The sequence below is a fragment of the Hyla sarda genome, chromosome 6 (genome assembly GCF_029499605.1).
Source record: "Hyla sarda isolate aHylSar1 chromosome 6, aHylSar1.hap1, whole genome shotgun sequence".
In the NCBI taxonomy this organism is placed as follows: domain Eukaryota; kingdom Metazoa; phylum Chordata; class Amphibia; order Anura; family Hylidae; genus Hyla; species Hyla sarda.
The window spans coordinates 262,595,890-262,612,388 of record NC_079194.1 but is presented as its reverse complement, the minus strand read 5'-3'; the positions used below and the strand labels follow the sequence as shown (position 1 = coordinate 262,612,388).

The 16,499-nt window shown below is 50.2% G+C and overlaps 1 protein-coding gene across 1 annotated transcript in view; it reads right to left on the bottom strand.

The window, feature by feature from the left end:
- The window catches only part of BAD (BCL2 associated agonist of cell death), a 191,264-nt gene extending 182,422 nt beyond the window's left edge, over positions 1–8,842 (bottom strand). The window contains exon 1 of the mRNA XM_056527165.1: positions 8,824–8,842. The gene's annotated coding sequence lies outside the window, so the exon portion shown is untranslated. The remainder of the gene's footprint in view (positions 1–8,823) is intronic.
- Positions 8,843–16,499: the final 7,657 nt, after the last annotated feature.

Below are 16,499 nucleotides of genomic sequence, written 5' to 3'. Positions count from 1 at the left end.
AACTAATCCTAAATATTTTTTTAGATATATAAATGCAAAAAAACCTAGGACAGAGCATGTAGGACCCCTTAATAATGATAATGGGGAGGTTGTCACAGGCGATCAAGAGAAGGCGGAGCTACTGAATGGGTTCTTTAGTTCTGTATACACTATGGAAGAAGGAGCTGACATTGGCCAGGTCAGTGCTGGTAACACATCATGTAATGTACTGAACTGGCTTAATGTAGAGATGGTACAAGGTAAGTTAAGTGATATAAATGTAAGCAAATCCCCAGGGCCGGATGGACTACACCCAAGAGTTCTTAGAGAGGTAAGTTCAGTAATATCTGTACCCCTGTTCATGATATTTAGAGATTCTCTGGTGTCTGGTATTGTGCCAAGGGACTGGCGCAAGGCGAATGTGGTGCCAATCTTCAAAAAGGGCTCTAGGTCTTCCCCAGGAAACTATAGACCGGTAAGTTTAACGTGCATTGTGGGTAAATTGTTTGAAGGACTTATAAGGGATTACATACAGGAATACATAGGGGATAATTGTATTATAAGTGATAGCCAGCATGGGTTTACTAAGGATAGAAGTTGTCAAACCAATCTAATTTGCTTTTATGAAGAGGTGAGTAGAAGCCTTGACAGAGGAATGGCTGTGGATATAGTGTTTCTGGATTTTGCTAAAGCGTTTGATACTGTCCCTCATAGACGTCTGACAGGTAAGTTAAGGTCTTTGGGTTTGGAAATTTTAGTTTGTAACTGGATTGAACACTGGCTCATGGATCGTACCCAGAGAGTGGTGGTCAATGATTCGTACTCTGATTGGTCCCCGGTTATTAGTGGTGTACCCCAAGGTTCAGTACTGGGACCGCTGTTGTTTAATTTATTTATCAATGATATAGAGGATGGTATTAACAGCTCTGTTTCTATCTTTGCAGATGACACCAAGCTTTGTAGCACGGTACAGTCTATAGAGGATGTGCATAAGTTACAAAGATGACTTGGATAGACTAAGTGTCTGGGCATCCACTTGGCAAATGAGGTTCAATGTGGATAAATGTAAAGTTATGCATCTGGGTACTAATAACCTGCATGCATCGTATGTCTTAGGGGGGATTAAACTGGCAGAGTCACTGGTAGAGAAGGATCTGGGTGTACTTGTAGATCACAGACTACAGAATAGCATGCAATGTCAGGCTGCTGCTTCCAAAGCCGGCAGGATATTGTCATGTATCAAAAGAGGCATGGACTCAAGGGACAGGGACATAATACTCCCCCTTTATAAAGCATTGGTACGGCCTCACCTGGAATATGCTGTTCAGTTTTGGTCACCTGTCCATAAAAGGGACACTGCGGAGTTGGAAAGGGTGCAGAGACGCGCGACTAAACTAATATGGGGCATGGAACATCTTAGCTATGAGGAGCGATTAAAGGAGTTACAATTGTTTAGTCTTGAGAAGAGACGTTTAAGGGGGGATATGATAAACGTATATAAGTATATTAATGGCCCATACAAAAAATATGGAGAAAAACTGTTCCAGGTTAAACCCCCCCAAAGGACGAGGGGGCACTCCCTCCGTCTGGAGAAGAAAAAGTTTAGTCTCAAGGGGCGACATGCCTTCTTTACCGTGAGGACTGTGAATTTATGGTCTACCTCAGGAACTGGTCACAGCTGGAACAATTTACAGCTTTAAAACAGGATTAGATACATTCCTGGAACAAAATAACATTAATGCTTATGAAGAAATATAAAATCTCATCCCTTCCCAATATCGCGCCCTACCCCTTAATTCCCTGGTTGAACTTGATGGACATATGTCTTTTTTCGACCGTACTAACTATGTAACTATGTAACTTTGCCGTCTTTGTTTAAAAGTCAGACTGCTTCTGTCCCTGGATATTTAGAGGCAGGGACAGATCTACTTTCCTCTAGACGTTGTTTTGCAATAGTTATGCACCGTGAAGGGGAAAAGCATCTTGAAAAAATGAAGAAACTTATGTCTATATGTGGCATTCATGAGAAGGGCAGATTACACCCAGACTTATGGGCTGACGCCATTAAGCACCACTTAGTATAAACACCATTCGAGTTAGGTTAAAACATAGCTTTTACTGATATTAGTAAAAAATAATAATAATGAGGGGTACACACATGAATTGGGGGCATACGGAAAAAAGGGGTACAGGTGAAACCCTATTCTTAAAGTCCCTAATCAATTCTACTCCTAATGTAAGTGTGGAAATAGAAAAAGAACAATATATAGTATATAGTACAATACAATCTTAAAATTGTGGTAGGTTTCTTTTACCTACGCGTTTCGCCCTTCTTAATGAAGGGGGGACTCATCAGGGACAAGAGAACCACAAAGAACAAATTATATAAATGGGTGTACCTAATAAGACATACACAATAAAGTAATCAATAGTATGATAAAGGGTGACAGAAGCAAGCAGGCTGTTACGCCGAGCGCTCCGGGTCCCCGCTCCTCCCCGGAGCGCTCGCTTCACTCTCCCCGCGGCAGCGCTCCGGTCACGTCCTCTGACCCGGGGCGCTGCGATTCCGCTGCCAGCCGGGATGCGATTCGCGATGCGGGTAGCGCCCGCTCGCGATGCGCACCCCGGCTCCCCTACCTGACTCGCTCTCCGTCTGTTCTGTCCCGGCGCGCGCGGCCCCGCTCCCTAGGGCGCGCGCGCGCCGGGTCTCTGCGATTTAAAGGGCCACTGCGCCGCTGATTGGCGCAGTGGTTCCAATTAGTGTGTTCACCTGTGCACTTCCCTATATCACCTCACTTCCCCTGCACTCCCTTGCCGGATCTTGTTGCCTTAGTGCCAGTGAAAGCGTTCCTTGTGTGTTCCTTGCCTGTGTTTCCAGACCTTCTGCTGTTGCCCCTGACTACGATCCTTGCTGCCTGCCCCGACCTTCTGCTACGTCCGACCTTGCTTTTGCCTACTCCCTTGTACCGCGCCTATCTTCAGCAGCCAGAGAGGTGAGCCGTTGCTAGTGGATACGACCTGGTCACTACCGCCGCAGCAAGACCATCCCGCTTTGCGGCGGGCTCTGGTGAAAACCAGTAGTGGCTTAGAACCGGTCCACTAGCACGGTCCACGCCAATCCCTCTCTGGCACAGAGGATCCACTACCTGCCAGCCGGCATCGTGACAGTAGATCCGGCCATGGATCCCGCTGAAGTTCCTCTGCCAGTTGTCGCTGACCTCACCACGGTGGTCGCCCAGCAGTCACAACAGATAGCGCAACAAGGCCAACAGCTGTCTCAACTGACCGTTATGCTACAACAGTTACTACCACAGCTTCAGCAGTCATCTCCTCCGCCAGCTCCTGCACCTCCTCCGCAGCGAGTGGCCGCTCCTGGGATAAGCTTATCCTTGCCGGATAAATTTGATGGGGACTCTAAGTTTTGCCGTGGCTTTCTTTCCCAATGTTCCCTGCATCTGGAGATGATGTCGGACCTGTTTCCCACTGAAAGGTCTAAGGTGGCTTTCGTAGTCAGCCTTCTGTCCGGAAAAGCCCTGTCATGGGCCACACCGCTCTGGGACCGCAATGACCCCGTCACTGCCTCTGTACACTCCTTCTTCTCGGAAATCCGAAGTGTCTTTGAGGAACCTGCCCGAGCCTCTTCTGCTGAGACTGCCCTGTTGAACCTGGTCCAGGGTAATTCTTCCGTTGGCGAGTATGCCGTACAATTCCGTACTCTTGCTTCAGAATTGTCCTGGAATAATGAGGCCCTCTGCGCGACCTTCAAAAAAGGCCTATCCAGCAACATTAAAGATGTTCTGGCCGCACGAGAAATTCCTGCTAATCTACATGAACTTATTCACCTAGCCACTCGCATTGACATGCGTTTTTCCGAAAGGCGTCAGGAACTCCGCCAAGATATGGACTCTGTTCGCACGAGGCGTTTCTTCTCCTCGGCTCCCCTCTCCTCTGGTCCCCTGCAATCTGTTCCTGTGCCTCCCGCCGTGGAGGCTATGCAGGTCGACCGGTCTCGCCTGACACCTCAAGAGAGGACACGACGCCGTATGGAGAACCTCTGCCTGTACTGTGCTAGTACCGAACACTTCCTGAGAGATTGTCCTATCCGTCCTCCCCGCCTGGAAAGACGTACGCTGACTCCGCACAAAGGTGAGACAGTCCTTGATGTCTACTCTGCTTCTCCACGTCTTACTGTGCCTGTGCGGATGTCTGCCTCTGCCTTCTCCTTCTCTACAGTGGCCTTCTTGGACTCTGGATCTGCAGGAAATTTTATTTTGGCCTCTCTCGTCAACAGGTTCAACATCCCGGTGACCAGTCTCGCCAGACCCCTCTACATCAATTGTGTAAATAATGGAAGATTGGACTGTACCATACGTTTCCGCACGGAGCCCCTTCTTATGAGCATCGGATCTCATCATGAGAGGATTGAACTTTTGGTCCTCCCCAATTGCACCTCGGAAATTCTCCTTGGACTTCCCTGGCTTCAACTTCATTCCCCTACCCTGGATTGGTCCACTGGGGAGATCAAGAGTTGGGGGTCCTCTTGTTCCAAGAACTGTCTAAAACCGGTTCCCAGTAACCCTTGCCGTAACTCTGTGGTTCCTCCAGTAACCGGTCTCCCTAAGGCCTATATGGACTTCGCGGATGTTTTCTGCAAAAAACAAGCTGAGACTCTACCTCCTCACAGGCCTTATGATTGCCCTATCGACCTCCTCCCGGGCACTACTCCACCCCGGGGCAGAATTTATCCTCTCTCTGCCCCAGAGACTCTTGCCATGTCCGAATACGTCCAGGAGAATCTAAAAAAGGGCTTTATCCGTAAATCCTCCTCTCCTGCCGGAGCCGGATTTTTCTTTGTGTCCAAAAAAGATGGCTCCCTACGTCCTTGCATTGACTACCGCGGTCTTAATAAAATCACGGTTAAGAACCGCTACCCCTTACCCCTCATCTCTGAACTCTTTGATCGCCTCCAAGGTGCCCACATCTTCACTAAATTGGACTTAAGAGGCGCCTATAACCTCATCCGCATCAGAGAGGGGGACGAGTGGAAAACGGCATTTAACACCAGAGATGGACACTTTGAGTATCTGGTCATGCCCTTTGGACTGTGCAACGCCCCTGCCGTCTTCCAAGACTTTGTCAATGAAATTTTTCGTGATCTGTTATACTCTTGTGTTGTTGTATATCTGGACGATATCCTAATTTTTTCTGCCAATCTAGAAGAACACCGCCAGCATGTCCGTATGGTTCTTCAGAGACTTCGTGACAACCAACTCTATGCCAAAATTGAGAAATGTCTGTTTGAATGCCAATCTCTTCCTTTTCTAGGATATTTGGTCTCTGGCCAGGGACTACAGATGGATCCAGACAAACTCTCTGCCGTCTTAGATTGGCCACGCCCCTCCGGACTCCGTGCTATCCAACGCTTTTTGGGGTTCGCCAATTATTACAGGCAATTTATTCCACATTTTTCTACCATTGTGGCTCCTATCGTGGCTTTAACCAAAAAAAATGCTGATCCCAAGTCCTGGCCTCCTCAAGCAGAAGACGCCTTTAAACGACTCAAGTCTGCCTTTTCTTCGGCTCCCGTCCTCTCCAGACCTGACCCTTCCAAACCCTTCCTATTGGAGGTTGATGCCTCCTCAGTGGGAGCTGGAGCTGTTCTTCTACAAAAAAATTCTTCCGGGCATGCTGTCACTTGTGGTTTTTTCTCTAGGACCTTCTCTCCAGCGGAGAGGAACTACTCCATCGGGGATCGAGAGCTTCTAGCCATTAAATTAGCACTTGAGGAATGGAGGCATCTGCTGGAGGGATCAAGTTCTCCTGTTATTATCTACACCGACCACAAGAACCTCTCCTACCTCCAGTCTGCCCAACGGCTGAATCCTCGCCAGGCCCGGTGGTCTCTGTTCTTTGCCCGATTTAATTTTGAGATTCACTTTCGTCCTGCCGATAAGAACATTAGGGCCGATGCTCTCTCTCGTTCCTCGGATGCCTCAGAAGTTGAACTCTCTCCGCAACACATCATTCCACCTGACTGCCTGATCTCCACTTCTCCTGCCTCCATCAGGCAGACTCCTCCAGGAAAGACCTTTGTTTCTCCTCGCCAACGCCTCGGAATCCTCAAATGGGGTCACTCCTCCCATCTCGCAGGTCATGCGGGTATCAAGAAATCTGTGCAACTCATCTCCCGCTTCTATTGGTGGCCGACTCTGGAGACGGATGTTGTGGACTTTGTGCGAGCCTGCACTATCTGTGCCCGGGATAAGACTCCTCGCCAGAAGCCCGCTGGTTTTCTTCATCCTCTGCCTGTCCCCGAACAGCCTTGGTCTCTGATTGGTATGGATTTTATTACTGATTTACCCCCTTCCCGTGGCAACACTGTTATTTGGGTGGTCGTTGATCGATTCTCCAAAATGGCACATTTCATCCCTCTTCCTGGTCTTCCTTCTGCGCCTCAGTTGGCTAAACAATTTTTTGTACACATTTTTCGTCTTCACGGGTTGCCTACGCAGATTGTCTCGGATAGAGGCGTCCAATTCGTGTCTAAATTCTGGAGGGCTCTCTGTAAACAACTCAAGATTAAATTAAATTTTTCTTCTGCATATCATCCCCAGTCCAATGGACAAGTAGAAAGGATTAACCAGATCTTGGGTGATTATTTGCGACATTTTGTTTCCTCCCGCCAGGATGACTGGGCAGATCTCCTCCCATGGGCCGAATTCTCGTATAACTTCAGGGTCTCTGAGTCTTCCTCCAAATCCCCATTTTTCGTGGTGTACGGCCGTCACCCTCTTCCCCCCCTCCCTACTCCCTTGCCCTCTGGTCTGCCCGCTGTGGATGAAATTTCTCGTGACCTTTCCATCATATGGAGAGAGACCCAAAATTCTCTCTTACAGGCTTCATCACGCATGAAGAAGTTCGCGGATAAGAAAAGAAGAGCTCCCCCCGTTTTTTCCCCTGGAGACAAGGTATGGCTCTCCGCTAAATATGTCCGCTTCCGTGTCCCTAGCTACAAGTTGGGACCACGCTTTCTTGGTCCTTTCAAAATTTTGTGTCAAATTAATCCTGTCTCTTATAAACTTCTTCTTCCTCCCTCTCTTCGTATCCCTAATGCCTTTCACGTCTCTCTTCTCAAACCACTCATCCTCAACCGTTTTTCTCCCAAATCTGTTCCTCCCACTCCTGTTTCCGGCTCCTCGGACATCTTCTCGGTCAAAGAAATTTTAGCTGCCAAAAAGGTCAGAGGGAAAAAATTTTTTTTAGTGGACTGGGAGGGTTGTGGTCCTGAAGAGAGATCCTGGGAACCTGAGGACAACATCCTAGACAAAAGTCTGCTCCTCAGGTTCTCAGGCTCTAAGAAGAGGGGGAGACCCAAGGGGGGGGGTACTGTTACGCCGAGCGCTCCGGGTCCCCGCTCCTCCCCGGAGCGCTCGCTTCACTCTCCCCGCGGCAGCGCTCCGGTCACGTCCTCTGACCCGGGGCGCTGCGATTCCGCTGCCAGCCGGGATGCGATTCGCGATGCGGGTAGCGCCCGCTCGCGATGCGCACCCCGGCTCCCCTACCTGACTCGCTCTCCGTCTGTTCTGTCCCGGCGCGCGCGGCCCCGCTCCCTAGGGCGCGCGCGCGCCGGGTCTCTGCGATTTAAAGGGCCACTGCGCCGCTGATTGGCGCAGTGGTTCCAATTAGTGTGTTCACCTGTGCACTTCCCTATATCACCTCACTTCCCCTGCACTCCCTTGCCGGATCTTGTTGCCTTAGTGCCAGTGAAAGCGTTCCTTGTGTGTTCCTTGCCTGTGTTTCCAGACCTTCTGCCGTTGCCCCTGACTACGATCCTTGCTGCCTGCCCCGACCTTCTGCTACGTCCGACCTTGCTTTTGCCTACTCCCTTGTACCGCGCCTATCTTCAGCAGCCAGAGAGGTGAGCCGTTGCTAGTGGATACGACCTGGTCACTACCGCCGCAGCAAGACCATCCCGCTTTGCGGCGGGCTCTGGTGAAAACCAGTAGTGGCTTAGAACCGGTCCACTAGCACGGTCCACGCCAATCCCTCTCTGGCACAGAGGATCCACTACCTGCCAGCCGGCATCGTGACACAGGCGTCTCAGAGAGGAAGTCTGTGTCAGTCTTAGTCAGAGATCTGTCTTTAAAGATATGGTCAAATTTACATAATAGATAGTGCAGATATAATGAACATATACATCCAATAAGTAATACAGATGCATTAATGATAAACGTCCACTACAGAAATTGATGGCTTCAGAGGGTATTGCACAGATAGTAGCCTGTATTGTGCATATATAAGGTAACAGCCGCACCAAAATTGGATTTTGCACAACAGGCTGCCAGATATATTATTCAAATAACCACATACATGACCACAGATTCCTGGATAGTAGGCCAGAATGCAGTTAAATATGTGGCACATCCAGTGGGAACAGATGTACTTTAGTCTAAGGCTCTGGGATATTTATGGTAGGAGAAACTACACCTAATGATGGTGGTAGAATTGTGCCCTTTGGCGGTGTGGTATCCCGCACTGATAATATTGCCGTGTAGAGGATCTGGATGTGCCACGAGGACGCCGCCAACTAACTCGAATGGTGTTTATACTAAGTGGTGCTTGAAACTCAATTCTTATCACCAAGAGTTCTATATCGTTTCAAGGTTGTGGTATCTATTATCCATACCATAAGTTGTGTTTTTCTGACGCCATTAAGCAGCATTAGGGAATATTGGAGGATAATGATTTGTTGGCTGCTGCCCTAGCTTGGTATCGTACATCATGTTCCATAACAAAAGGAGAATATGTGGAGGAGGAAACCAGAGATGGGAAGAGACATTTTACGGCTTGATAATGATGATGATCCTAGCTGTTGGTTGTGTCCCTGTTGTGGTCAGCAATACCTGCCCTCAGTAGAAGACTGTGTTTCCTGTTGCCAAGCCTGGCCTGTAAATGCTCCACCATGTACTGCCACAGCACCTCCGTATACTGGAAAAATGGAAACCTCCTCCCCCCATAAAATGCACCCAGCCTAATGTATTCTATTCAACCTCTGTATAGTGGTGGCCATGTTACTACAGTAACTTCCTGTATTGGCAGCCATATTGGAGTGCCAGGAAGTGTGTCTCACCCCACTTCCTGTACTGGCAGCCATTTTGGAGGCCCAGGAAGTGTGGCAAAATCCATTTCCTGTGCTGTCATCCAGTGCACCCAAACAGAACTTGCCAGTTGCTGGAAGGTTTCCAAATGGGACTTCCTCTAGTGCTGAAGCACTTGATCTCTTTCCAGGTATGACACAGGATGGGAGTTATTTTGTATGTAATGACCAGATCACTGGCCTATGCCCAATTCAAACCCACACACTCCCGGATCAGGCCTCACCGGAAAGATGTGTATTTCATTCTGCTAATAATTGCTGTGCCTCACTAAGAAGTCAGACCTCTGTACCCAGGGAAGACAGTCCTCCAGCCCAAGATGAACCCCATGCACAGTTTCAGTCTCCTACCAATGATAATCATCATCATCAGTCTCATAACACTGATCATCATCATCAGTTCCCAGGGAAGAGACCACTTTCACCTGTTAATACAATCACACCTACTGTGGTGCAATTTCATGAGCCTCCCATTACCTCCAACAGTAACATGTACCAAACCATTATATCAAATATGGTGTCTGAATCTTTTCAACTGGCCCTTGGAACAAAGATCTGGAATAACACCCTACTCCGGATTGGCATGGGTTCCATGGAAACCCAGCAAGTGCAAGCTATAGTTATCCCTGCAAATCCGTATCTTCAGCATAATGATGGCCTTTCTGCTGCCTTAGTGCATGCAGGGGGGACTAGTATACAGCATGACTCTGATCTGTTGGTACTACAACAAGGGCCCATTTCAACCTCCCAAGTGGCCATAACAGGCGCTGGGACACTGCCTTGCAACATGATAATACATGTTGTTGGTCCCAAATATTCCTCTGCCCAACATGATGCCTGCATAAGGCAGCTTCAGTCCACAATACACCACATTCTTGATCTATGGATATTACGAGTGAACTTGCCAAACCTTCCATCTGAATTTGTTGGTATTATTTTTATGTTCCCTTTCCTATCCACACTTATATAGTAAGGGCCCATTTTAGGTAGTTTAGGTATTCACCTGTATCCGTATTCCCCTTCCCCCTTATCTCGGTGACCTATACAGTAACCATGATGATTTTTTGAGACATATTCTGTATTTTAAATGATTATTTAGTAAAAGTTACATTTTATCCGACCTAATTGGTGTGTTCCTTATGTAATATCCATGAAAATAATTCTTCACCAAGGGTAATCCATATCATAATTTTGGGTACAAGGGGCCCTATCTATCAATCCCCTAAGTATTTTTGTACATTCTTGATCTAGCTGGAGAGAAGGAAATTTCCTCTCTGGCCATTCCACCCATCAGTTCTGGATTCTTTGGATTTCCTCCTAATATCTGTGCCAATGCAGTAGTGTCCAGTATTGAGAATCACAAGCCAATACCAACATTGCAAGAAATCAGGCTCCTCTCTAAAACATACAAAACAGTCCAAGCTCTGGTGGATGCTGTCAACTTGCTCAAGAAACCTAACCTCTTGGGTAAACACCCAATGCCACATGATGATTCACATAACCTACAACATGGATTACCCAGATCCACGCCATCATGCCATCCAAACTCTTTTCCATACAGTCTGATGATTCCAGAGATCTCCTGCATAGTTTTGGTGAATTCAGTCCTTCGCAAACTATGTCAATACCACTTACTAGGGATGTCCCTATACCATTTTTTTAAGACCGAGTACGAGTATCGATACTTTAATACTAGTACTCGCCGATACCAAGTACAAGTACTTATATTTTAAAGGGAATCTGACAGCAGGGTGATGCGGTCTCTGGCACTGCTTACCGTATGATATGTGGGTCCTTGTTGTGTACAATGGAGGCGGCTGCTGTAGTATGAGCCAAGATTTCTCTCTTCTCCATTGGACAGAACAGGGAATATTGGAGGCGAAACCTCATGGTGAGCAGCGGTAGAAACCGGGTGACCTGACCTGCACTATCTACCTATAAATTCATGTTAGTGCAGGTGACTCTTCTGTAGGATTGTCTTTAATAGTAGGTAGTATCCCCTTGCATACATTAGCAGCAGCCCCCCCTGTAGACAGCTGCCCCCCTTGTAGACAGCAGCCCCCTTGTAGACATAAGTAGCAGCCCCCCTTTAGACAGTGGGCCCCCATTTAAACAGCAGCAGCCCCCCTTTAGACAGCAGCAGGGCCCCCCTTTAGACAGCAACAGGGCCCCCCCATTTAGACAGCAGCAGGGCCCCCCCTTTAGAGAGCAGCATGGCCCCCCTTTAGACAGCAGCAGGGTCCCCCTTTAGACAGCAGCAGGGCCCCCCTTTAGACAGCAGCAGGGCCCCCCCTTTAGACAACAGAAGCCCCCCCATTTAGACAGCAGCAGGTCCCCCCCTTTAGACAGCAGCAGGCCCCCCCCCTTTAGACAGCAGCAGGCACCCCCCTATTAGACAGCAGCAGGGCCCCCCGTTTAGACAGCAGCAGGACCCCCCCCCCCCGTTTAGATAGCAGTAGGGCCCCCCCTTTAGACAGCAGCAGGGCCCCCCTTTAGACAGCATCAGCCCCCCCTTTAGACTGCAGCAGGGACCCCCTTTAGACTGCAGCAGGGCCCCCCCTTCAGACAGCAGCAGGCCCCCCCCCTTTAGACAGCAGCAGCCCCCCTTTAGACAGCAGCAACAGGCACCCCCTATTACACAGCAGCAGGCACCTCCCCTATTAGACAGCAGCAGGGCCCCCCCTTTAGACAGCAGCAGGCCCCCCCTTTAGAAAGCAGCAGCCCCCCACCCTTTAGACAGGAGCAGGGCCCCCCCTTTAAACAGCAGCAGGGGACCCCCCTTTAGACAGCAGCAGGGGACCCCCCTTTAGACAGCAGCAGGGCCCCCCCCTTTAAACAACAGTAGGGCCCACTTTAGACAGCAGCAGGCACCCCCCCTATTAGACAGCAGCAGGGCCCCCCCCTTTAGACAGCAGCAGGGCCCCCCCTTTAGACAGCAGCAGCACCCCCCCTGTAGACAACAGTAGGACCCCCCCTTTATACAGCAGCAGGGCTCCCCCTTTAGACAGCAGCAGGGCCCCCCTTTAGACAGCAGCAGGCCCCCCCCCCTATTAGACAGCAGCAGGCACCCCCTCTTTAGACAGCAGCAGGCCCACGCTTTAAACAGCAGCAGGGCCCCCTCTTTAAACAGCAGCAGGGCCCCCCTTTAGACAGCAGCAGGCCTCCCCTTTAGACAGCAGCAGCCCCCCTTTAGACAGCAGCAGGCACCCCCCTATTAGACAGCAACAGGCAACCCCCCCCTATTAGACAGCAGCAGGGCCCCCCTTTTAGACAGCAGCAGACCCCCCCCCCCCCGTTTAGACAGAAGCAGGCCCCCCCTTAGACAGCAGCAGCCCCCCCTTTAGACAGCAGCAGGGCCCCCCCTTTAGACAGCAGCAGTCACCCCCCCTATTAGACAGCAGCAGGGCCCCCTTTAGACAGCAGCAGGCCCCCCCCCGTTTAGACAGCAGCAGGGACCCCCCCCCCCTGTTTAGACAGCAGCAGGCCCCCCCTTTAGACAGCAGCAGGCCCCCCTTTAGACAGCAGCAGCCCCCCCCTTTAGACAGCAGCAGGGCCCCCTCCTTTAGACAGCAGCAGGGCCCCCCTTTAGACAGCAGCAGGGCCCACCCTTTAGACAGCAGCAGGGCCCCCCTTTAAACAACAGCAGGGGCCCCCTTTAGACAGCAGCAGGGCCCCCTCTTTAGACAGCAGCAGGCACCCCCCCTTTAGACAGCAGCAGGCACCCCCCTATTAGACAGCAGCAGGCACCTCCCCTATTAGACAGCAGCAGGGCCCCCCCTTTAGACAGCAGCAGGGCCCCCCTTTAGACAGCAGTAGGGCCCTCCTTTAGACAGCAACAGCGCCCCCCCTTCAGACAACAGCAGCCCCCCCCTTTAAACAGAAGCAGGGCCCCCTGTTTAGACAGCAGCAGGGCCCCCCGTTTAGACAGCAGCAGGGCCCCCCCCCATTTAGACAGCAGCAGGGCCCCCCGCTTAGACATTAGTAGCAGCCCCCTCCTTGCAGACAGCTCACCTCCTCTGTCGGGTGCTGGTGCTGCCGCTCTGCTGCCCCGTTCTCCCGTCCTCCAGGGGGAGGAGGTGGAGTGATGTGTGTGTCACATGCTCCTCCATAGGACGACACGATGCGGACTGGAGGACGGGAGAACAGGGCAGCAGAGCAGCACCAAGTGTCGGGCATGGTATCGGGGACATTAAACGAGTCCCCAATACCATGCAAATGGCTGGTATCGGCCCCGACCACTTACCTATGGTGGTATTAAAGGGTCTGAAAAACTTCTTTCAGAAACTCTTTATAAATATGTTCCATTTACCTCGGTGCAAGTAAATAATCTAACCCAACTCCCTGACCCAGAGAAACAGCCAATGCCTTTCTACAGAAGAATCAATCAAATCCAACAAACCTATTCATCGGTATTGAAGGATTTATATAATCTAGTCTCTATCAGAACTGGAGACGCCTTCTGGCCTATCATTTCCGCCAGCCTTGATAGTTCTGCTATTGTGGACGAGGAGACATACTCTTCTGGAATAGAATTCTGCCGACAACTACAAGCCTGGGCCAGAGACAGACTAGCTTCAAGCTCCACCAATTTCTCTGATGCCAATTTCTCTCAGGAACCTCCACGATGCTGAAGAAAGACTTACGGACACTAGGCCTGAATATGTGACACTTGAATCCCCATAACTAGATGGCCTCCATGTTAGAAAATGCAGTCCAATGTACATCCTGTTCAATGTATGCAATCCTTGAACAACAGTTTGAGGGTGCATATTGTTGTGCGAGATGTGTGCTAGTTGTCTGTTTGGAAGCCCAGATCCTGCATCTAGAGGGGCGACTGGCAACAATGAGAAGCATGAACAACATGGAGAGGAGTCTCGTGCTCACTGAGCAGGCACTCTCGGGAATAGAGGTGGGGGAGGACAGTGGGACGGAGTTGCAGGACAGTCAGGCAGTTAGCTGGGTTACAGTTAGAAAGAGGGGTAGGGGAAAAAGTGTCAGGGAAGCTAGTCCTGAACTGGCACACCCCAACAAGTTTGCCCGCTTGGCAGATGAGGGGGATGCCATTACAGAGCTAGCAGAACTGCAGCAGGATACCGCCTCTGACCGCCAGGGGGGTGTCTGCTCCAGTAAGGAGGGAGGGAGGAGTACAGGGCAGGCCAGACAGGTACTAGTGGTGGGGGACTCAATTTTTAGGGGGACAGACAGGGCAATCTGTCACAAAGACCGGGATCGCCGAACAGTGTGTTGTCTGCCTGGCGCACGAGTTCGGCACATCGCGGATCGGGTTGACAGGTTGCTGGGCGAGGCTGGAGAGGACCCAGCAGTCATGGTACATATTGGCACCAATGACAAAGTAAGAGGTAGGTGGAGTGTCCTTAAAAATGATTTCAGGGACTTAGGCCGCAAGCTTAAGGCAAGGACCTCCAAGGTAGTATTTTCTGAAATACTACCAGTACCACGAGCCACACCAGAGAGGCAGCGGGAGATCAGGGAGGTAAACAAGTGGCTCAGAAGCTGGTGTAGGAAGGAAGGGTTTGGGTTCATGGAGAACTGGGCTGACTTCGCTGTCGGTTACCGGCTCTACTATAGGGACGGGCTGCACCTCAATGGGGAGGGTGCAGCTTTGCTTGGGGAGAAGATGGCTAGAAGGGTGGAGGAGTGTTTAAACTAGGGACTTGGGGGGAGGGAACCTACAGCAAAGAGGGGGAAGATAGTGTAGATAGAGAGGTGGGAATTATAAATGTACCTGGGGCTGGAGCGGAGGGAGGGGTTAGAATAGTTAATAGGAATAGGCTTCATAGGAAAATAAAACTTACACCCTTGAATCCCATTAACCCCAATAACATAAAGGATGGAAATGTAAAGTGTATGTTCACAAATGCCAGAAGCCTAGCAAATAAAATGGGGGAGCTTGAGGCCTTGATACTGGAGGAACATATTGATATAGTTGGGGTCACTGAGACATGGCTGGACTCCTCGCATGACTGGGCTGTCAATCTGCAGGGGTTTATATTGTTTCGCAAGAATAGAATGAACAGAAAAGGTGGTGAAGTCTGTCTGTATGTAAAAAGTGGTATGAAAGTCAGTGTGAACGATGCCATAGTGTGTGATGATTTTGAGGAGGTGGAATCACTGTGGGTAGAATTACAAAAGGAGGGAAATACTGAAAAAATAATATTTGGGGTAATCTACAGACCCCCTAATATCACTGAAGAGATAGAAGTTCGGCTTCATAAACAAATAGAGAGGGCCACCCGGGCAGGTACAGTGGTAATAATGGGAGATTTCAACTATCCAGATATAGATTGGGGTCCGGGGTTGGCTAAAACTACAAAGGGGCGACAATTCCTAAATTTATTGCAGGATAATTTTATGGGCCAGTTTGTGGAGGACCCAACAAGAAGTGATGCCTTGTTGGATCTGATCATTTCCAACAACACAGAGCTGGTTGGTAATGTAACTGTGCGGGAAAACCTTGGTAATAGCGACCACAATATACCGTATATACTCGAGTATAAGCCGACCCGAGTATAAGCCGAGACCCCTAATTTCAACCCAAAATCCCAGGAAAAGTTATTGACTCGAGTATAAGCCTAGGGTGGGAAATACCTCATCCCCCCCTGTCATCATCCAGACCCGTCATTAACATCCTCATCATCATCCCCTTGTCATCATCCCACACATCCCCCCTTCATCATCCCCTTATTATCCCACACATCCCCCCTTCATCATCCCCTTGTCATCATCCCACACATCCCCCCTTCATCATCCCCTTATCATCCCACACATCCCCCCTTCATCATCCCCTTATCATCCCACACATCCCCCCTTCATCATCCCCTTATCATCCCACACATCCCCCCTTCATCATCCCCTTATAATCATCCCACACCCCCCCCCTTCATCATCCCCACACCCCCCCCCTTCATCATCCTCTTCTCATCATTCGCCCTCAGTGGTCTTCAACCTGCGGACCTCCAGAGGTTTCAAAACTACAACTCCCAGCAAGCCCGGGCAGCCATCGGCTGTCCGGGCTTGCTGGGAGTTGTAGTTTTGAAACCTCCGGAGGTCGGCAGGTTGAAGACCACTGCGGCCTTCAACATCATCCAGCCCCCTCTCACCCCCTTTAGTTCTGAGTACTCACCTCCGCTCGGCGCTGGTCCGGTCCTGCAGGGCTGTCCGGTGAGGAGGTGGTCCGGTGAGGAGGTGGTCCGGGCTGCTATCTTCACCGGGGGGCGCCTCTTCTCCGCGCTTCCGGCCCGGAATAGAGGCGTTGCCTTGACAATGACGCAGAAGTACGTTGGCAATGAACGCACCTCTGCGTCGTTGTCACGGCAACGTGACTATTCTGAGGCCGGGCCCGAAG